The sequence below is a fragment of the Triturus cristatus genome, chromosome 4_2 (assembly GCF_964204655.1).
Source record: "Triturus cristatus chromosome 4_2, aTriCri1.1, whole genome shotgun sequence".
Lineage (NCBI taxonomy): Eukaryota > Metazoa > Chordata > Amphibia > Caudata > Salamandridae > Triturus > Triturus cristatus.
The window spans coordinates 86,552,636-86,575,907 of record NC_140586.1 but is presented as its reverse complement, the minus strand read 5'-3'; the positions used below and the strand labels follow the sequence as shown (position 1 = coordinate 86,575,907).

At 49.0% G+C, this 23,272-nt stretch overlaps 1 protein-coding gene across 5 annotated transcripts in view; it reads left to right on the top strand.

The window, feature by feature from the left end:
- LOC146833055 (beta-1,3-galactosyltransferase 1-like) overlaps positions 1-23,272 on the top strand; it is a 241,572-nt gene that overhangs the window by 162,576 nt on the left and 55,724 nt on the right. Inside the window, exon 1 of one of the 5 annotated variants that reach the window (XM_085600677.1) lies at positions 1,064-1,185. The exons of the other annotated variants lie outside the window; for them this stretch is intronic. The gene's annotated coding sequence lies outside the window, so the exon portion shown is untranslated. Of the gene's footprint in view, positions 1-1,063; positions 1,186-23,272 lie in introns of those variants that run through there. 5 annotated transcript variants of the gene reach the window in all.

Below are 23,272 nucleotides of genomic sequence, written 5' to 3'. Positions count from 1 at the left end.
AGTCACCCTGAGTCATGTACTGTTCACTTCTGTGTTTCTCATATTCCTATATTTATTTCATTCCTTAGTTGTCATTTCGCACCTTAAAAAAGACTAATTTGTCTCTTTGAGTGTAATTCAACCAAATAGTTTCACCTGACCAGTCCCTTCCTTACTCCTAAGATTTGTGTCTCCCTATTACTTTCTTTTTGCAGCTCAATGTTTGATGTTTTACCCCACGCATGCTCCTTTTTTGAGATTTGTTTTTATTAAAAACATAACACTGTCACCGTAACATCAATTAATTGACTAAATACGGCTAAAAGACAGGTACATTGACAACACCAATAGATCGGAGCTCGAGACCTATTGGCTTTGCAAATGCTTGTTTCAATTGTTTCCTTGAAGGTAGGCCAGTAAAAACGTCACCCGTTCTCTACCTTAACGTCAGAGTAGACACGTGTTGTGGTGATTTGAACGTTGAAATATTTGCTTCCGGACTTGTTATCTCTGCGCTACCAACAACAAGCGAGTACTTCCCCGTCTCCGCATAATTGTTGCGGGTTTAAAGAATTTGATCGCCACAGTGAAGTCAGACAGTGGCCGGATTGCTAGCAGCATGTGGCATGGGCATTTAATTTTCGCAGTCTGGAAATATCCTATCCTACCAGTCTAATGTGGCGCACAAAGAAAATCACCATATTTGTTGTGCATTTGTACTTTTTAGTTTGTATTTTAATCGTTGTACTGCACACGTCTCTTTCGGTCTGTTGCTGCAGTTATGTAGGGAGGGGAGAGGATATGGCCACACAGCCAGAGAACTGCCTCTTCTCGGCGTCGGTTCAACATCCTGTGATTGTGGGCAAATATATTAATTTCCCCAGTGCCTCAAAATGAATGTAACTGTTGCTTATGAAAATCGCTCCAAAAACGCGGTCTATAAAATTGCGAAAAATTGCATTTTTAGAGTCATTAGCCGTTGCAAAAGAGGAACACGTACCCACGTGTCCTTCCTCTATCAGCATTCTTGGCAGTTTTTTCCCCTACAAAAGGATTCTTCTTCAAAGTATTTAAGAATAAAAACACTAAACCGGTCTCAAATGTTGTCAGTAATCCGAGATCCGTCGCGACAGGCAGAAGCGGACGGGTCGCCGGCGAGGTGGAGCCTGGTCCCCTGCGAGTGGTGAGAGGAACAGAGTGCGGGAGGTGAGTGACCTGTGGGCCTCTCCTGAGATGATGGGGGGCGGCAGTTCTGATCAGAGTGTTACACCCCCCTTGTAGACACTCACATGTGACTGGTACTCATATAAAGCGCTTCCCATGCTTTCTGTGACTCCTTGTAGCCTTCACTTCTCCGTGCCTTGGCCCCTGAGGAAGAGGAAGGAGGAAAACCGTTACAAAGGGTGAAAGCAGAAGTGAGATTAAGGGACAGGGGATGTCTGGCAATACATAGACGAAAGAGCCTTGCTTCTTGGGCGTGCCGCCATTTAATTTCACCAGCCGCGGGCTTCTCAACGGGGCCTTGGGCACCAGCACGAATTCAGTTAACATTAACGGCTGTTAGGGGCTGCGTGACGCGTAGGCATGCTTGCCCCAGCCCCCACCCCCTCACACACACCTGGGCACGTCAAGGAGAGATACGTGTTTTTAGGTGGGCACACTCTCCTGTGCCGCACCCTTTTACAGATAAGTTAAATGTTTTTGTTTTGGGTGGGTACATCCTGCGTCGCACTGTTCCAAAAAAAAGCTCAATATTTTGGGAGAGGCAGATTCTGTGCCGCACCCTTCTAAAGAAAAGTACAAATGCTTTTTAGGTCTCGCCTGACCCAGCGAATGCGCTGGTCTGGCGAGACATTTTGTGAGGGCTCCAAAAAGTGCTACCAGGCCAGCCGAGAGCTACAGTGCATGTGCGCAGGCACGCGCACCGTGCTTGACCGAGCTTACTTTCACTTTCGGCCGCTTTGATGTTTGATCGCGATCACTTTCGCTGCCGCTTGGCATAGCCAATAGGTCTCGCTTTTGGGATCTTATGAGTATTTCGTTATGCAACTGTTGCATGGCTAAACACTTAAAAGGTCCCAAAGGCGAGACCTATTGGCTATGCCAATGCTTGTTGAGCTTGTGTTCTATTAGCGTTCTCGCGTCCTCAGAGTATAAATGGAACCAGGGTTGTGCTGGCTGAATGCCGTTAATGTGGTGGTATATTCATGTGCCGTATGCTCCGATAGACACACTGTTGCGATACAACACTTCATACAACGCTCGTAATTATTTCTTGAACTGACAATTACAAATCACTTATTTCGGCTGCAAGAGTTCGAATTAGAGCTGTGCCCTTTAGAAAACCCGACAGTCGCACATTCAAATGTTAACCGTGTTTTTCCCCCCAAAATCTCACTCCACTGGCCTCTAATGTGTGGACATGGCTTACATTTTGTTTGTTGGCAAATCGAATCCGAAATACAGGCATCGATTCACCAACCCACCAGTGCATATGTGTTAGAAGGTGGTTGTGACACTATGGGCTGCCCGGATTTTTCGCTTTTGAGCACCTAATTGTTGAGCTTTTACTGTGGGGGAGCCTCATAACTTGGGACTCACCCACAGTGAACTCATGATGGGAGAGACTGCATGTGGATTTTACTGGTGTCCCCCTGGCTTGACCAGGCCGCTGCGCAGCAGCTGGGGTAAGGGGCACCGGGCTGGTTACATGCAGACACGTGTACATGCGTGTGCACACATGTACGGGCTGCGCAGGGGAGATTCCTGGCATGCGCAGTCCAGGAGCAGCTACAAAGTGAATGGTGTGGCAGGACTTATGCAGAATTGGGTGGTGACATGGAATAGGCTTTATACACTGGGAAGAAATATGGCAGGAAAAGTCAGTGTGTTTTACTGTGTTTTTAGGTCTCGCCAGAGCCAGCGCATGCGCTGTCTCAGGCGAGACATTTAGTAAGTGGGTTTTCAAAGTGCTACCCACCGGCTTTTGCTGGCCTAAATCTTTCATTCACAAGAGCGTTGACGTGCACAGCTGCCAGCTTTCAGTGCCTGAGGCGCCACCTGGAGCGTGATTACTTTCACTTTTGGCAGTGCTGCACGCGCACCACTCCTGTGTTTGCCGGCGCGCGCGGGCACCCCTGTTTTAGCCGGGGCCCTTAGCATTACGATGTACGTTTTAGTTAGATTCGTTTAGAATAGATATCCTTAGGTGATCAATGCATTGCAGATTCCATTAATATTAAGTTGAAGCAGTGATCACTTTCTTGCGTTTCTTTGTTTCTGTTGTTTTGGTTACTGTTGTTTTGGTTACTTGTCGCCTCTGCTCCAGATGGTTTTGGCTGTCTTGGGGCCAGATCCATTGTTTCCAATCCATGCCATATACATGAAGTGGGCTTTGGGTCAGCCCCTTGTTCATGGTCAGAAGGCGTTGTTGTCACTCTATTTCTACTCTAGATTCCATGCTTTTTCATCCTATTCTTGTGTGCTCTGCTGAGGAGCATTTCAATCTCATAGCCTTCTGAGTGGGTGAATTGTATCCATCCACAACATACTAAAGGGGGATTTTTTTTAATCATCTGTTGATGAGAGTAAAAGCTTTCTTGCTTGCTCTGTGCTCCGTCCCGTTACGAGTTTATTTTTTTTTAGTATTTTTACTTCTTCATATACACTTTTCCTTCTCCTTCCTCCACAATCCCTCGTTCGCTGATATTCCCCATAACTCTCCCTGTCATTAATTTTATTTTTATGTATTTTTAACGGAGGGCCCAGCAACTGCGAATCACACTTTTTTTTTCTCTCCAATTTATTTGCCATTATCAGAAAGCAGCCCTGGATGCCAAGACTGTTAAAATAATAATGGCTGTCATGTGTTACCACTGGTGCACCACAATGCCCGCCATCTTTGAATAGTATTTCCTTAATGAATATCCAGTGCAGCATTCAGAAGTGCCAGCTCACACTGTCAGTGTCCTATGTGCTAGCAGCACAGTACACATGGTCCCCTGGTGAAGTCGATCACTTGGTGAGCTGGAAACCCTTTCACACGGGGGGCGTTTCCGGTTCACCTGTTGGGGCTCTGTGCTACTGACATCCATTACGGATTTCCCATCACTCACAAGTGTCCCACAGAAGACAGCATTAGAAGCCCTTTGTGTGTTTGGTCCCTGTAGAAGTGACTATCTCCTCTCCACGCCTTGCTCCTCTAAGTACATCTGGCTGAGACGATCTGGAAGCTCCAGGCCCCCCTCTTTGCCCACCGCCACGAGACCTTGCTTTCTTTCACATGCCAAATCTGTTCCCAAGTTGGCAATGCTAGAAATTCACCATCGTGAGTTTCAAGGCGAATGGCAATAAAGGGTTATCAGCGCGAATGCCTTACGTGACGTTCTGGTTCTCTTGCCTTTTAATGAACTTTTAATGACTTTATGAGTGAACTGTGACCAATCTAAAAAGAGCAAGGCTCACGTGCTGTGCAAGCAACGCCGCAGCCTCCCTAGAAGCCTCAGTTCAAGCAGCTGTTGATTGCACTGCAGGGGAGGGAGAAGAGGTTGACTTTGAGTCAGTTGTGGTTTTTTTGCTTTTGTTTAGTGACCTTTTAAATGCTTTACTTTATTATATATATTTCACACAAACGGTGTCCGCAATGGGTAACGTCTGGAGGAGCGGGAAGGTGGAGCGAACACTATTTCTGAAAACCTGCAACGAGTTGGGTGGGATGGATGGTGAGGCCTTTGAACATTTATTTCAGTTTAAGCACCAAGGCATACCTGCATTTTAATGCAGCTCCTGCAAAGACCGGAAGTAGTTTGCAGGTTACAATGGAGCATTGAGTTCATGTACCTTCTGTAGAGATTTGTGTGCCGGTTTCACACCCATCTTCATTACTACTGAGAAATACAAATAAGTGGCCGCATCCACTACACAGATCTGTCCGTTTTCTGTAGGTCCCAGGTTCTAATCCTTGGGAGAATGCTCAGTGAGTTAAACACCTACTGCAGAGATCTTTGTGAACCACAGGTCGCATGACTCCTTGCTAATGAGAGGCTACTGTCTGAGGTGTGCACAGAGATCAGCAGAAGAGGACTTTAAAGAGAAACAGATTAAAATTGAAACCTAAAATGAGCCATTGTTGTGCTTAAGATTATCCTGTGCACAGCTACCCTTCCCCAGCCCAAATTCTCTGACTTGTACCTACGTGCCACCCTCCTTTTTGCCCATAGGCCCTTTGCTTTAAAACTGCCTCTGCATCATGGGTGTGTCTGGATCCAGCATGGCAATAATATGCATTTGGATAGTGGTAATACCCAGCTTCTTGGCCTCTCGGAACCAAACACTGGCTTCCTTTAAAGTCCTGTTATGGACTGAAGGTTGGCAGAGGAGGTTAGGTCTCTGGCTACTATACAGCAAGGCAGCAGCGGCTGGCATGACTCGGCTGGGGGTGGGGTTGGCGTTCCCGCGGGAGTCGTGATTGCGGGAGGAAGGGAATTTACTTTTTACAAATCACTTACCTTGTCGCCGCCCGGTCCCACTTCGCTGCTTCTGATTTCAGGAACAGGAAGCAGACAGCCAGGCTCCCTCCCCTAAGCCAATCATAATGCTGCAATTGCAGCGTTATGATTGGTCTGAGTGCCGTGACACGGTGCTCAGCCAGGGGCTGTAGGGGTGGCCCTGTTCTCCATGCAGGCAATAATGCAGCCTGCATAGAGAAGTGGGAAAGTGCACATGACTGTTGGCTGACCAAACAGTCACTGCACACTTTTAGGAGTGGGCAAACCACTCCTCCACTGCCCTGCTCACAGATCAGCCCCACGGCCCCGCAAATATAAAATGATAATAACTGAAAGTTATTACTATTTTATGTTTTTGCTTTTGCACTTTTTGAAAGCAGTGGTGCGACGCTCGTCCGCGGAGGAGCCGCCCCTGCCGTAAGGTTAATTTTTATCTGTCTGCAGCCAGGTGCAGTCTCTGCCTCTCCTAAGAGGTGTTTCACTTGTCATTTTATGGGTGGAAACTCCCTTTGCTGCACCACAGCAGGTGTAGTATTAATCCTTTTGAGTGGGTACCCTATATTTTCTGGGTCCTTCTCTTTTACTCAATAGGATAGGTGTCAGCTTGGTCCTGATGAATTGCCGTTGACCCTCCTGGCATCCAAGGCATGAAACATGTCGACCTTACTTTACATGCACCATAACTATTAGGGTCCATCATCACCCTAGATGGCCCCTTTATTTTTAATGTGTCAAGGGACCATCACCTTATTAAAATTCCTAGCTCCCTTAGACTCTTTTAACCATTTCTCACCATCCTATGTTGCCCCCTCACTTGCATTCATCATACGGCATAACAATCAGAAGATCTCTGCTAAAAAGCCCCCTTGAAGGGCCCGTCTGGCATTGATTGCAGCGCCGGTATGACAATGTGCGCCCGATGATGAAGAATAACACCCCACCAGGTATGTGAAGACACTTTGATCTGATCCTCTCGGATCCAGTTGGTCGGTCCACTTGTTCCACCTTTAAGGGCTCTCCCGTCCATCTCTCCCTTTTGAGGAACTGCCCCCTCTGGGTTTTTGTTTGTTTCTTGTTTTTTGCTGTTACGGACTGCAACATGCTTCATCGAAGGCTTGGAGAAGTATGACCACATTACCCCCACACTACTCCGCTTTCTTCTCTTGCTTGCTTGCACCATCTTCAAAGTCAACTATATCATCTACAAAGCATCAAAACTGGCAGCCCCACCTACCTGTCTGAGGTGCTCACCAGCCCTGGTGCTTCTCTGCACAGCCAGGGCTACTTCAGACTCACAAAGAAGTGCAAACAAGCATTGGCATAGCCAAAAGGTCTTGCTTTTGGGACTTTCTAAGTATTTAGTTATGCAGCACAATATTCTTGGTGTAACAACAACTGTTTCATGGCTAAACACTTAAAAGGTCCCAAAGGCGAGACTTATTGGCTATGCCAATGCTTGTTCACTTTATTATTCCTCTATGGGGATGTGGAGCCCATGGGCTAGTGTCACTTTCCAAAGGCCTACAAATTCCAGACGCGCACTAAAGTCCACTGTAACGGGTGTGAGAAGAAGTATTCTTCAGAGTCCAAAGTCATATTTGTACTGCTTTTGGGTCATCCAGAAATGTCATATTTCTCTGAGTAAGCTTAAAACCAGGACCTGGCTGTGGTCTGGCCCTGGCAGGTTAGATTAATGACCTTTTCTCCAAGAGCGAAGGCCTCCTCTCCAAAGAAGAGAAGATGGGTGGAGCTACAGGCTAATCCATCAGCAGCTGTCACCAGGTGCCAGGCACCAGGCTGCACAAGGGAGAAGGCAGCACTGGGGGGAAGGGGCTTTTTCAGAGTCCATGTGGCAGGAGACCCCTGGACGACGCCATTTTGAATAAACCCAGAGGCTGTGGCGGGAAGGAAGGAGCAGGGGCAGAGAAGTGATGTGTCACTGTGTGATAGGGCAAACAGAGACTTCCTGGCAGCCCCCTCCCCAAATTCTTAAAAGAACTTGCACAGGAAGAGGATCTCTCTCTGGGGTGTGGTCTGTTGAGGCAGAGGGTGCTGGAGCCTGGCGCAATGGGCAGTTGGAAGGAGGAACCCCCTGACTGTCCCAGAATCCTGAACAGCGCCAGGAGAAGAGTCCAGGACCAATACGCAGAAGCAGGGGCCTCTGCGCTGGGAAAAGAGAGGCCCAGGAGGAGAGCCAGGCGAAAGGCTGGCGCAGGGAGCCAGTGAAGACAGCTCCCTGCTGAATCCACCTTCCAGGTGACCAGGAGGGCGAAGGAAAGTGCTCCCAGTGGCTGGGGTGCGCCACCAGGAGCAAGAAGAGACCAAGATCGCGAAGTTCGGACCCCTGGGGGCCGAGATACGCCCCCTAGAAGGTAGGCGACCTTTGACCTCTGGAAGGACCGGCGACGAAGCGCGTGGGGCTCCGCCGCCAGTCCATGATGTGCCCCCGGGGTGGGACAGGTCCCGGGGGCTGCCTCCACAAGAAGAAAAGTCGAGGAGCGCCATCGCGCTCCCGTGAAAAATGCCCCCAGGGTGCCAGGAGCCCACCCGGGCCCCCGCTGAAACTGGAGGCAGGGGAGCTCTGTCGCACTCCCCTGGGAATGGTGAGAGCGGCCCGGGATCCCAACTCTGGGCCCCACCGAAGCCAGGGAGCGCCAGTGCGCAGGGCCCTCACTCCAGATTATGTTCAACTAACTGCATTGGGGGCAAGATGATGTGCATACATGGGAGTGGTGGTACTAGACCCCACCCCCGCGGTAGGGGTGAAGCTGTTATGCAATGTCACAAAGTAATTCCAACAGCTTATGTATATTTGTAAATTAGTGCATAGTATTGAGTAGTGTGTGTGTTTAATAAATGTACTCTTACTGTTATAAAGCACAGTACAGACTGTACAATCAATTATTGAGTGTTATTTCTGCGCACCTGCAAATGGCAATTACTAGCCCACACCACCTCCCTTGAGTAAGCCTCAGACTGCTCTGCAACGCTACCCTCTGACAGTCAGGCGCCGTCGCGCTCCCCGTGAAGCTGGGCAAGCGGGGTGCTAGGAACCCACCCTGGCCCCCAACGAGAAGGCGAAAGTCGGGGGGGCGCCGTCGTGTCCCCCTGTGAAGGCGGTCCTGGGGCCCCATCTCCGGGCCCCGAAGAGAAGGGAGCGCAAGTCGGGGGGCGCCATCACGCCCTCCTGTGAAGATTCGCTGGGGGCCCGGGATCCTAACTCCGGGCCCGACACGGCTGAGAGAAGGCGGGGGAGTGCCGTGACACTCCCCCAAGGTCCGGAAGTACCTGCCGGATTCCCCGTGTCTGCCCGCCGGAGCGGGCAGACCAGAATAGAGGAGCCGGCTCCCGCTGCAGCACTCGAGGGTGCTGGCCGGGCGGGGAGCCGGCAGGGGGAGCCGGGTGTGGGCTCCCTGGGCTGCCCTCCAACGTGGGGGTCCCGGGTGAGACCGGGACCCCGAGGACAGAAGAGGAGCGTCAGGGGCCCGGGTGGGACCAGGCCCCCACCACCCAGAGGAGCGGCCGGGGGTGGGCTCCCCAAGCCGCAGAATGATTCACCTGGGGGTCTGGGTGGGACCGGGCCCCCCACCAAAGCCGGGAGAAGCGGTGGGAGGCCGCCGGCGGCAGCACGGCTCTCCCCGGAGCAGCGGGAGAGCCGCTGCTATAATATGCAGCAAGACAAGACAGAGCACCCCATAATGTCTTGCCCGCCAGCAAGGAAGCCGGGCTATTTCGGTTTGTGGTGGCCCCAGGAAGATGGGGCCACTGCTGTTGGTGTACAAAGGTGAAGGGGGAGCTGCAGGAGTATGCAGGCTCCCCCAACACGCCAAGAAGAAGTCCCCCCTTAAGTCTCATGGGGACTTGAGAAGAATTACCCCTCAAGGGCTCAGCCAGCATATTAACTCTTCCTGGGATGGAACTTTGGTTCTACAGCTGGAAGAGGAGTGAGAATTGCACCACGGGATGAAGGACTGAGCTGGATATGTCTGGAGAAGGGCATCCCCTGGAGGGGAAGAGGTGTAATTGCACCCATAGTGCATTTACTAATGTTATATCTTTCAGAGGGACTGAAGGTCACATGTGTAATGTGAAGTACCGGTGTAAGGTGATGTCATAAGTAAAGTGGGGTTATGTTGCCAGACATACCTGCTATATATGCGTAATCCTGCAATTTAATCTGTGGTGCCTTTAGGGGCTGTCATTGCAATGCATTCTAATGATCCACACATGTGATGAGTACTGTCATTCTAAAGTGATGCTTAAACATGTATTCTTGCTGCTGCGCTTAGGTGAAGACCCAAGACTGCTAGCCCTTAAGATGTAGCGGTGTATACTTCATGGTCAGTAGGAAATGCTCAGTCAGGGTTATGTGTCACCAAGGCAGGGTTACCCATTTTTAAAGCTTGTTGAGATAATGGGGTGGGTCGCCACTGGGATTGTGCCAGTGCGCAGGGCCCTCACTCCAGATTATTTTCAATTAACTTCATTGGGGGCAAGATGATGTGCATACATGGGAGCGGTGGTACTTGTCCCCACCCCCCCTGCGGGAGGGGTGGAGATGGTATGCAATGTCACAAAGTAATTCCAACAGCTTATGTATATTTGGAAATTGGTGCACAGTATTGAGTAGTGTGTGTGTTTAATGATTGTACTCTTACTTTTATAAAGCAAAGTACAGACTGGACAGTCAATTATTGAGTGTTATTTCTGCGCACCTGCAAATGGCGATTGCTAGCCCACACCACCTTCCTTGAGTAAGTCTCAGACTGCTCTGCAACGCTACCCTCTGAGAGTCAGGCGCCACAATTGGGTGTTTGGTTCCCAGTCAAGGACAAATGTAGTCATGTTATTTGTGCAGGCATGACAGATACTGCCTCGTTTTCCAACACTTTGTAAAACCGCTGCAACACGTAAAGTGATTTCCCTCTACTTAGCGCTTGATCCCGCACCCCTCCCATTTCTAGACGCTATAAATCAGATGTTACTGTTAACTAACTTAATCATCGGTCTGTGTCGGCACTTCTTGTATACTACGTGGAAACCTTGCCTGGGGTCAGAGTGCTGCTCACAGGAGCACAGAAAGCAACGGTCACCTAGCTGGGACCTTGCTATCAGGCCATCTCCGTGGTTAGTGAGTCCTTGTGACTGCAGTGCCCCGACACCCCCTAACACTCCTAATCATTTCTCCCAGAAAGGTCTAATGTTTAATGCTTCAATTACATCCCTGTAATTTTAGCAGTCCGAGTTGTTTTTCACCATAATTAATTACATATTAAGGGCTACGCGCCTCACATACGCAACGCCCAAACCTAAAACAAGCATTTGCAATGCAATAGGTCTCGCATTTACGCAAGTTTGAGCTATTGACATTGCAAACAACAATGCCTTTTTTTTTGTTTTTGTTTTTAAAACATAAATAAAAGGCATTGTCATGTACAATGCCAATAGCTTAAACTCGCGTAAATGCGAGACCTATTGCATTGCAAATGCTTGTTTGGAATTGAGTTTAAGGACTGGCTTGACAGCACGCTGTGTGGCAGAGTTTCTGTGATCACAAAAAGAGAGCTGTAAGAAGCAGTGCTAAGAGAGCAAATGTGGATCTGCCCCTTGTTGATCTTCTTCTCTAAAAGCATTTGATTGAAAATTTGTTGTCAGTCCACCTAAGAAGTGGTGCTATTGCTCAGAATTGATAGGGATGTTGTTAACACAGAACCAAGGTCTGTCTTTGTAAGAAATAACTCCATGTCCAATATAGCAGGAATTGGTTTGACACTGTGAACGCTCTGAAAAATATTGTAGGAAGAGGATTTCCATTGAACTGCGAGACGAAAACCATACAAACTGGTTTTACAGTGTGAGCTATCTGACGAAATAGAATAGGAAGGAGTTTTACATTGTGAACTCTTTCACAAACACCATCGATACTGGATGTACACGGTAAATTCTCTGACAAATACATAGGAAGGGGTATTATATTGCAAACTCCTTGTCAAACCCCATCCAAAGGAGTTTTATTTTGTGAACTCTCCGATAAATGCAATAGGAAGAGATTTTACATTATGAGCTCCATGACAAACATCAGAAGAATAGGCTTTACATTTCAAGGTATGTGATAAATGCAGCAGGACTGGGTTTTACGTTGTCAGCTCTCAAAGAAATGCAATAGGAAGGAGTTTCGTACATTGATCTCTTTTAGGTCTGCCCACTGTAAATACTTGGTGTCTCCAGAAGTGAGTTATGTTCATCAGGGGCGTAACACAGGCCCCCACAGCCCCTGCGGTGCGGGGGGTCCCCAACCTCCAGGGTGCTCCCTCAGCACCGCACTTCGGCCAGAGAGCTCCAGATTGAGTCCGGAGGGGGCCCCTTCACGTACCCTGCAGAGGGGCCCCATCAAGTTTTGTTACGCCACTGATGTTCATGTCAAAGCATACTTAGGATCTGCCTAAATTGTTTAATATGTCTCTCCAGGCATAGACTATGTGGACAAATTTATGTTCAAGTTAAAGCTAACGGGCTTGCTTTATTGATGATTAAATGTGCTGACAAAGACAGTGGGCCTCTCATTTTACCTAGTGAACAACTTGACAAAACCTGCAGACTTAAGGGTCTTTTAGTATGGTGGGCAGAGGCACCACCACGTTGCCGGCGGTGGCGGTAAATGCTTTTTTCCACACGCCAGCAGTGGTCCTCACGCCCGCCATATTAGTATGGCCAAACATAGCTCATTTCCCGACCGCCGCAGTGCGATGTGAACCACAATCAAAGTGCGCCCGCCACCGTGGCGGTGGGAGCCAATGGAGACTCACCGCCGTGCGGAATGACGTCCTGACCGCCGTATAAATCAGGATGCCCCAAACAGCCAGTCACACTGTAGCGGACAAACCACCCAACCAGAGATGGCGGAAGCACCACAGCGGAGCGCGAAACCAGAGTCCCGGTCCCTTCCACCCGGTACCGACCACAATGGATCCAGCTCTACACGTCTTTCCGGTGCTGTACCTGATACATTACCAGCAAGTCATGGACCGTCGCGGACGCCGCCGCAGGTACGCAATAACACAACTCCGCACACAACCACAACACACAACTCATGGGCCGATATAGGGTTCCTGTCCACACCAGTCACCCTGGTGGGGACAGGAACACATCCACAAGTGTACCCACACATGTCCTACCTGCCATCAAATCACCGCTCCGCATCCAGGTCACCCATCTACCGCGATCATGAAGTAATGTCCCGGTCACGTCACCGCAGCAGTGAAGACGTGGAAAAACATGCGCACAATGCAGAAGGCATGGTCAGCGCCAGGCATGGGCAGTGCACTTAAGACCACAGGGCCACACCCTCACCCTCCACGCTCTCCCCACTGAAGGGACATGCCATGTGCCCCTCCTGTGCTCCACCATGCACAACAACAAGCCAGGTGACCCCACACCCTGCACCACACACCAAACAACTAGGGAGACAGCCACAGCAGAAGTGGCTGCAGAGGAACACACAGCAGAGAAGCACAGGGCCAGGGCAACCCATACACCACAACAACACCGCACACATGGCAAGAAAACTGAGTCCAAGCAGAAAATGAACACACACACAGATAATGAACAATCACTCCACTGGACACACAGCTTGCCAAGTCACACAGACATACCCCACACTGACACACAGCCACATACACAGACCACATGACAGCAGCAATGGAGTACAACATATAGGAAAGCTAAAGTGAGGTGCCCACAAATGGAAGGCCAAGGAGGTAAATACCAAGCATGTGTACATCACATGCAAGACAAGGAACATATAACTACACCCTCAGCCCATCAAATCACACATGGCTGGCACAGTGAGTGAAGCCAAACCACAGTAACCTCAGTGCAACAACTCAGGGAGACAGCATGGCAACCCATGTATAGGCACAGGGATGAAAGGAAGGCCCTGAAGTCAAACAGTGAACAGCCACACATATGTATCCAACTACTTGACAGGAGTATGTCAGCAGCACAACACACAGGGCCCATTGACACACACCATGACTGTCAAACACAAGTAGGAATCTTCACACATACCCCCCCCCCCATCACACCTGCAGCACACAACACCAGTGTCAGACACACAGAAGGGTGTCAATGTCCAGACAAACAATCACACTCCCTGGGGTATCCACAAGCATCACATACACACAGGGATTCCAGAACCAATGTCTGCACAAAAACCACAGCCAAACACATAACTCAACAAAAACACACACAGAAGCACAACAAGACCAGACATGACCTGTGCAGCTAAACTGTGGAAAGGCAATGGGAGCACAGACAGAACAGGAGTGCACAACCTCATCAGTCAGGAACAATGCACAGACAACATACCACAACACAGACAAGAAGTGCACCATAACAAAACAATCATGGACACAAACTGGGACCAATGGGCCTACAATGACACACAGACAGACATACCACACCACCCATCAAGTCAACATGATGTCACAGTGTAACACATGCCTGCACATGCACAAGAATGACAAGAGACCGCTCAAATATGAGAGGAGAAAACACCAAGGACGCACCTAACACAAGCACAGGAACTAGACTAGACCTAAGTTTATGTGACAGACACACAAGTAAGGCACACCACACTGGCAACACACATCAGAATGAAACACATCACACCAACAAAACACAAACACTGACATGCAAATAGAACACCACACATAGAGCATCTGTTAGCTGCAAGAGACAGACAACACAGCCCAAACACTGCACACAGCCACATCAAACACACAACAGATGCACATGCCAATACATCACATTGCAAACACAGCACAACATGAGGGGATGCACACCAGGCAAGGACAAGGCAACATACACCCACAGCACTGCATGCACACCAAGCAGTGTGTGCACACCAAACATACCAGTCCCACAAAGATATGAGTGACACACCATGAACACCCACAACAACAATTAAAACAGCACACTGACAACATCACACTCAGGAAGTGAAGCAGTACCTCAGCAAACACACACACACATAACCCAACACCCACAGATGCACAAGTCTGGGACACCAAAGTGGAAACAACCTGACTTGCCAGTCACATACTCTGCATACTCACAATTGCCAAAAACAACAAGTAGGAGTCAGCTAGAACTGCAAGGACACACCAACACACTGCACAGTGCACAACATACAACACACACATGTGCACACAATCACAGGGCTGAACAATCACACAAACAGGCACTCTACTCCTGGGTGACACGTGTGTAGCTGACATTGCAGGGGCACACACACATCAACACTCCCGACAAATTCACACCGTCACACTTCTTGACCCTATCAAGTGCACACATTGAAAGTAACCCATGTGACTAGGATGACTGACCATCACAAGATGACTATACACCTACACTGCTGGGCACACATAAAGTAAGATCACACAGACATGATGACCCTGGCCAGCCTGCCTGCAATCCTGTGGATAGAATCCCACTTTGTGCTGGCAGTGCTTCAAAACCTGACATGTGTACAATATAGCTAAGAATGATAATGACAACAGAATTTCATCTAAAAACACCATCATTGAACCCACAAGTATCAGAGTCAGGAAGAACTAAAGTCCCTGTCCCCCCTGTAAAAACTAGAAAAAGTGAGACAAGCCATTGGCAATGTTGAAGTGGCATACAGAGCATGTGGCACAGTAAACCATACACACACAGAAAAACATCAATCAGTAAGGATTCTGACAAAACAGACAACAGGAGCAACTGTCTTTATTCACATATTGCACAGATAGGCACCAATATTAGACAAGAGCAAGGCCAGTGGCCAGGACAAAGTGCAGAGTAGTTACATGAGAAGCTGCACAGGCAAGTGGCAAACATCAGTGAACAACAAGGCCAGTGGCCAGTCCAATGTGCAGAGTGAGTCCATGAGAAGCTGCACAGGCAAGGGGCAAACATCAGTGAACAACAAGGCCAGTAGCCAGTCTAATGTGCAGAGTGAGTCCATGAGAAGCTGCACAGGCAAGGGGCAAACAGCAGTGGCCAGTCCAATGTGCAGAGTGAGTCCATGAGAAGCTGCACAGGGAATGTGTGCGACTGTACCCTGCCATGGTCAGCAACACAGTAATTGGGGTAAAAATGGACAGTACAGGCACCGCTGTGGGAGAGACAGGTGTGTGAGGGTGACTACCACTCAGACTTGGCTGTAAGTCGGACTGGGAGCTGGCTGTGTGTCGGGGACAGTTGGAGAACTTGACCGGGGAGAGAGAGGCCCAGCTGAGGTAGAGGCATCAGTGGCTTGCGAAGCCAGAGGGCTGCTTGGACCAGGTGGTGTAGTGGCATGTGGAGGTGAACTCATGCCGCGAGACACAGAGTGGGTGGGAGATTGTGGAGGGGTGCCTTTCCACTTCTTGGGGATTCTAAATGGCTTCCCTGTCTTGGGATTAATGGAAAGTGGTGTGGACACAACTCGCACACTCACCACCAAAGCTGCATCAGGTGCAGACGGTGGCCCTCCCTCTGGGGACGTGCTGGATCCAGCGGTACACTTGGCCTGGCCTTTGCCCCTCCATCCCCTGTTTACCAGGTGTTCCCGCTACAGTGCCCTCCTTTCCCTGCTTCACTTGGCTTTGGATGGGGGTCGAGGTTGTGGGTGAATCTGCCTTGGAGCTCTTCTTATGTGTACTCTTAGCAGGCACCACCTTCTCAGTGGGCACGGAAACTGTCTGCTTTTCTTTGCGAGACACTTTTGGGACAGGAGAGTTCTTGGCTGCGGATGCCTCTGAGGCATGTGACCCTGAGGTCTGCTTCTTGGCTTTGTGGCCCTTGGTGTCGCCTGACGGGCTTTTGTCTCTGCGCTCTGGGGTGGCTTTAGCTTTCTGTGGGGATGGTGTCTGCGCCCTGGACCGCTTGGGCTGCTGTGTGCTGCGTGTGCTGTATCTTGACCTTGAGGTCTGTTGTGCGTGGTCACTATTGTCAGATGTGGCCACTGGCAGGGGTGTAGACAAAGGGACTGGAGCTGGACTCCGAGATTGTGCCAGTTAAAGGGCTGCTGTCAATGCGGAGGACAAAGACTGGACAGTCCGGTGTAGCCCACCCACGTCTGAATGTATGCCCTCCATGAAAGCAACCACCTGTGCCAACTTTTTCTCGTGGTCTATGAAGGCATTGAGGAGAGCTGTTTGGCCCACACACAGCTGGCGCAAAAGGTCCACAGACTCAGCACTGATGGCAGCAGGGGGGACAGAGGCAGGGGCAGCGGTGCCTGGGGTGAAGGACACTCTTCCCTTCTTACTGGTGCGAACACGGGCAGCACTAGTGGAAGTACCTGGGAGGGTGGGCACTGTACGCTGTGTGGTGGAGGAGGAGGCAGAGTCCTCGTTCCCTGTGCCCGCCAACATGGATGCGTCACCGCTGGTGTCAGATGACGATGAGCTTTGCGTCTCTGGCTGTGATTCCTCCAGCAGACTCCTGTCCCCCTCCGATGCGCTAGTCACATCTGTGTCACTGTCCTTGTGTGCAGCTTTTGTGCTTGATGCCTCACCACTGGTGTCCGTTCCCTGTCCTTCCGTGCCCATGGGAGATACTGCATGAGAGAGAGATGTAGGGTCAGTTCATTGGCATCAACAGAACAAACATATGCCAGCAAACCATCACTGAAGATGATGAAATCTACATGTTGCACACCACCCTGTGCAATAACATTGTGCGACCTCAATTTTTAACTCGAACAGTGCGTGTCAACAAGCAAACCAGGCATAAGTGAGCCATGTGATGACCACATAGCACAATATCCTGCCAGTGGCCCAGTTCAACCAGACACACAAATAGCTCTGAGCACACCTAGGGTCCTGATGGGGGCAAGGATGAACCCCAAAACATGTTGCCACTGTCAGATCTGGATGGAGCACAAGGTGACAACACAGATACAGACTCCAACATAACATTCCACAATGGCCATGAGCTCATGCCATCCATCATGTTGTACTTTGGGGCACAACTACTGTCGCACATTGGCATCAGATGTCTAAGCCTCACAAATCTGAGGTCAGGCAATGCACGCATTGATGAAAGCACACTCAGATGAGGCACAACGCCGTTCCCCTCCATGTGACTTACCAGACTACCCCAATGCAGACGATACCTGAAGCCCACGACTCAGAATGCTATGTAAATGCCCAGTACTCAAATTACATTAGGAAGTACAGGTAGGGCAAATGCATGACAGCTGCACACAGCGCATAGGCCACTTACAAGCCACTGCATCACACTACCAACGTCACACCAAGGACACTGTAGCACACCAAACGAAGTAATTGATTTAGTATCATCAAGTCCATTCCATATCACTGAAACTCTCAAACAAAAGAGTTCAAATATTAAATCACGTCGAGTTGTTAGTGATTGGCTTTTATTCCAAATGCATAAAAACATCCATTTCCAATTCACAGGCAACCGATGCTCGTTTCGCCCAATGGGCTTCCTCAAGGCTTCAGAGTAAGATATTCTTGCATCTATTGCCTCTCATCAAGTATCAATTCCCGTTCGAGTTCTATCGTAACATTTCTTGTCATTTCTGAATTATCAATCCCATCTGCTGTCCGACTTCAAGCGTGTATGTTAATAGATTCAGTCCTCATCATACTCGGTATGTATATGTCATTCTTAGGACCATATTACGTCCTTACTGCTGTCAGAAATCCCGACCGCAACACAACAAAAGTTACCAATGCTCGCGTTCCCTTCCATGTGACTTAGCAGACTAACCCAATGCAGACGATACCTGAAGCCCACGACTCAGAATGCTATGTAAATGCCCAGTACTCAAATTTCATTAGGAAGTACAGGTAGGGCAAATGCATGACAGCTGCACCCAGCACATAGGCCACTTACAAGCCACTGCATCACACTACCAACGTCAGTTAGCCCAGCGCTGGCCCAGGCTGTGTACACATGCAGCCACTCACAGCCAAAGTCACCCTTCCCAGAATACTCACACCTAGATTGCTGCTAATGCTCCTTCAAACGTGCATCCAGCTCAGGCTGTGTCACGGCCAAGATGCGGGCCATTAGTGGTGTCATGCTGCACCGCGCCAACCTGCCAGTCTGCGGGATCAGCCCCAGTGTCATCTTGGCCACGTTCTTGCTCAGCCGGCAGATATCATCCCACCACTTGTGACAGTGGGTGCGCCGTCGGTTTGAGACACCAAGAGCCCGCACCTTGCATGCAATGGCCCTCCACACGGCCTTACGCTGGTGTACTTTGAGCTGCAGGCATGGGAGACAAGAGGGGGAAAACATCAGTGACACAGTGGTATGTACCAATATCTCTCAGTACAGTAGCATGATACTGACTCATCCAAAATCCACAGATATGTCTAACGGAGACAAGAATGCATCTCACATGGTACAACAGCATGGGAGAACCACACGTAAATGCATGCAGGTGTGGGGGTGGACACAGTACCTGCCCATCTCATACACATGCAGGATGCCAGTACATAAAGCCATGTGTAGTCTACCCACATCTACTGTTCATGTTTAGGTAGAGCAAGACATACATTACATATCAACATATGTTTTGGGGTAGACTCACTGTGTCCAACACTGTGCAGCCTTCAAAGTCCTTGCCCTGTGAATGGCTCACTGTGTCATGGATGTCACATTGAGGGATATGATCTCACACCCTCACCCTTCTCACAAGCCCTGTCGTGTGCAATCTACAGGGCTGAGTTGGCTCATTGATGGAGAGTAAGGAAAAAAAGACACATGTAACACACTGTACATTCAGTGATGTGTCCTTGTCAGATTGGGCGGTGACTGTGCAGGCCAGGTGGGCTCACACTGAGAAGGACAATAGGGACCCACACAGCCATTCACACAAGCAATCACTGTCCTGACTCCTACATTAACAACTTGCTGCGTCACTGTATGGCTGACAAGAAAATACATGTCCCTCAAATCTTGATGTGCAGACAGGGAAACGTGTGAAATAGGCTACACACCCTTTCCCCCTGGAGGATGCATGCTAGGCAGTGCATGACAAAACCCCACACTCTCAGGCACATACTGCAGCAGCTCAACTTCATGTGTGCCCCCCCTGCACTCTCACTCACACTGTTGAAGACTTACCACGACATTTGGGGCACCATATAGCCTTGGATACTGTGTGAGCACCTCGTCTACCAGGACCTCCAGCTCCTCGCTGGTGAAGGGACTGCACTGATGCTGAGGTGGGGCTGTGCTGGTGGTGGTGCACTGATGTGGAGATGATGCTGAGGTGGTGCTGCACTGGTGGTGATACACTGATGAGAAGGTGGTGCTGTGCCGGTGCTGAGGTGGTGCTGTGCTGGTGCTCGGGTTGTGTTCTGGTGGTGATGTGTTGTTGCTGAGGTGGTGCTGTGCTGATGCTGAAGTGGTGCTGTGCTGGTGCTGAGGTGGTTTTTTACTCATGCTATTGCTGTGCTAAGTGATGCTGAGGTGGTGGGGTGCTTGTGCGTAGGTGGTGCTCAGGTGGTGCTGAATGATGCTTTGGTGGTGCTAAGATGGTGCTGAGTGCAGCTGAGTTTGTGCTGCACTGGTGCTGAGGTGGTGCTGCTCTAATGCTGAGGTGGTGCTGCGCTGGTACTGAGGTTGTGCTGCGCTGATGCTGTGGTGGAGCTATGCTGGTGCAGACTTGGTTCTGTGCTGCTGCTAGTGCACTGATGCGGAAGTGCTGCTGTGCTGAGGTAGTACTGTGGTGGTGTTGATTGATGCTGAGGTGGTGCTGAGTGATGCTGTGGTGGCGCTGAGTAATTTTGTGCTGGTGGTGAGTCATGATGAGGTGGTGTTGCTGCGCTGGTGCTGAGGTGGTGCTGCGCTGATTCTGAAGTGGTGCTTCATTAGTGCTGAGTTGCTTCTGAGGTGGGGCTGAGCTGGTGGTGGTGCACTGATGAGGAGCTGGTGCAATGCTGAGGTTAAGGTGGTGCTGCACTGATCTAGAGGTGATGCTGTGGTGATGCTGAGGTTGTGCTGCGCTGGTGCTGAGTTGGTACTGCACTGGTGGTGGTGCACTGATGAGGAGGTGGTGCTCACGTGGTGCTGTGCTGTTGCTGAGTGGTACTGAGGAGGTGCTGTGCTGATGCTTTGTTGGGGAGGTGCTGCACTGATGCTGAGGTGGTGCTGAGTGTTGCTTTGGTGGTGCTCAGGTGATACTGTGCTGGTACTCAGGTGGTGCTGAGTGATACTGAGGTGGTGCAGCCCTGATGCTGAAGTGGTGCTGCCTTGGTACTGATTTGCTGATGAATTGCTGCTGAGGTGGCTGTGCTAGTGCTGAGTAGGTGCTGCGCTGATGGTGGTGCACTGATGCGAAGGTGGTGCTGTGTTGATGCTGTGTGGGTGCTGTGGTGGTGTTGAGTGATGCTAAGGAGATGCTGCGCTGGTGCTGAGTGAAGCTGATGCTGCACTGATGCTGAAGTAATGCTGCACTGGTAGTGAGGTTGTTCAGCACCGTTGCAGAGGTGGTGCTATGCTGGTGCTGCGCTGGTGCTGTGGTGTTACTGTGCTGGGGCTGAGCGATGCTGAGGTGGGGCTGTGCTGGTGTGGTGGTGCTCCGGTGCTGCTGAGTAATGTATGTAAATATCAAAGGGGAGGGAATGAGAAGCAGTGATCCATTCAGCTTCCAATGGTAATACAAAAAATCAGGTTCTCGGAGAATGGATCACTTGTCCTGTGGTATCAGGGTCTTAGCTATTAGGATACTGTATAAGAAAACCCTCATATGAGTACACAGGTCGGGGGCGGTGTATCTTGATTCTCCGCCTTCGTGTACTGTCACAGCATCTTCATTGGGCTTCTTTTGTTAGTATGCTGTCCTCCACCTGGAGGTAGACCAACTGATATTACAGTAGCGTCCAGATATCAAAAAAGAGAGGGATGTGAAAAGTGCTCATTAGTGGTGAAGTTAAAATTCCCTACTAAACTCAAAAAGCTACAAAAAATTTTTATTGAGAATACGAGTGAAGTGGGAAATTAAAACAAAGATGATGTCATGATAGACAGGGTTACTAGTCTATTGCATCAGTGGAAAAGGTCTGTGAATAAGGTCAACATGTTTCAGCCTTCTCGTTCATTCCTAAGGCTTTCGTCAGGACCGAAATGTGAAAAGGGGGCCCGTTCTGCCACCTTTTGTCGAATGATTAGTTGATCATATCTACGTTCATTCCTTTGAAGAGTTATTGTCTCTGTAATACAAATTAAATTATTTGCATTTCTTATAATCATTCTACCCTCTTTTCAGCATATCTGATATAGTGACCCTTTGTCCTATATAGCCAATGGGGCTGTGACAATGATAACGTGGTTCAATAATCATCGTGCTTGCAATTTGAGCAATTCAAAAGGGGAAGTTGGCACGTTAAAAACAATTGAGCAATCATGGAGAGACTGGCTTGTGGGCTATTCAGGACGGAAGTCGTAAATGTGGTTGAAAGGCTTAATAGCGGTTAAAAGGCTTAATTGGAGTAGCACTTGTGTGGGCATGTTGGATATCTAATCTCAAACAGCACATATACATCATTAGTTAGCTTTTATAAAGATGTGCGTGTCAATAATCCTATGTTAATTATCTTAGTAAATACGCATTTGTTAGAGAAGCGTAGTGGAACTGTGCCATTCGGGATAATGCTATTGGTTAGGATGTAGTATCAAGAGTGAAAGCACTCGTTGGGGCATATCTGATTGAGTTAGTAACACGACATTCTCCCACTCATTCTAATACTATGCGTGTTGTGAACTCGCGTTTAGCCAGTTCATGTTATTCAAGACAGGATAGACAATATATGTTTACTGTGAGTTTGGCCAGAAAAACAAACAAACAAATACGTAGAATGTTCACTATGTCGTATAGGCCCATCATTATCAGTTCGTTATAAATAACGTATTATAGTTTCCATTACCTTTTTCAATGTCTCGTTATCACTTCCTCAGGACATCAGAGATCAATGGAACCTATTGCTGTGAGATTAAAAGGTTATTTAGTCGTCTGCTCTTACCGCATTAGTCTTCTGCCTCGTGGTTGTGAGGAACAAGGGCTTACCGGTTCATTCAAGACGCGTAACTTGTGCTGACTCTGATCGCGGTGTCCCGGTGAGCGCGGGGCCGCGTTCTAATCGTATTTACATACTCGTTTCGGTTTAGAAACTGAGAAGAGACTCTCGTTCCTTGATTATGGTTGGCATAATGGTTGGCAAGGATACTCATTTTTAAGAGGAAAGACTCTCATCACGGTTTTAGTTGACTAATAGTAATAATAATAGTTTTAGTTGACTAATAGTAAGTCTCCTAATTGTATAGAGCAAAACAGTTGAAGAGAGCAAAGTTGAGGAGAACAAAGCAATTATTTTAGTGATGCGACCTGGAAAATTATGACAGTGTGGTCGCTGTCATTATGAACACCGGGGTAATATTTACAAATGGTCAATTCTCAGTGGTTATATTTTAGAAGGCTGTGTCTTTTACAGATAATATTAATGTTGAGTGTATTTCGCTAGAGCTTGGCAGGTACATCTAGGGAAGACTGATTTCTGTTATCGTCTCTGGGAACGGCGTATTCAATAAAGATGAAAATGTCTTGTCAAATTTCACGCCAGTGTATGCCACGGAATAAAATCGTTCAGCCCTTCTGTATCTGTCTTAAGACGATGTATCCAACGTTGTTCTTTCTCGAACAGTAAGCGTTCAGCATTATTTGTTGTTACTTGCAAAGTTTCCAAAACCACCCATTTGAGATCTTCTGAGCTGTG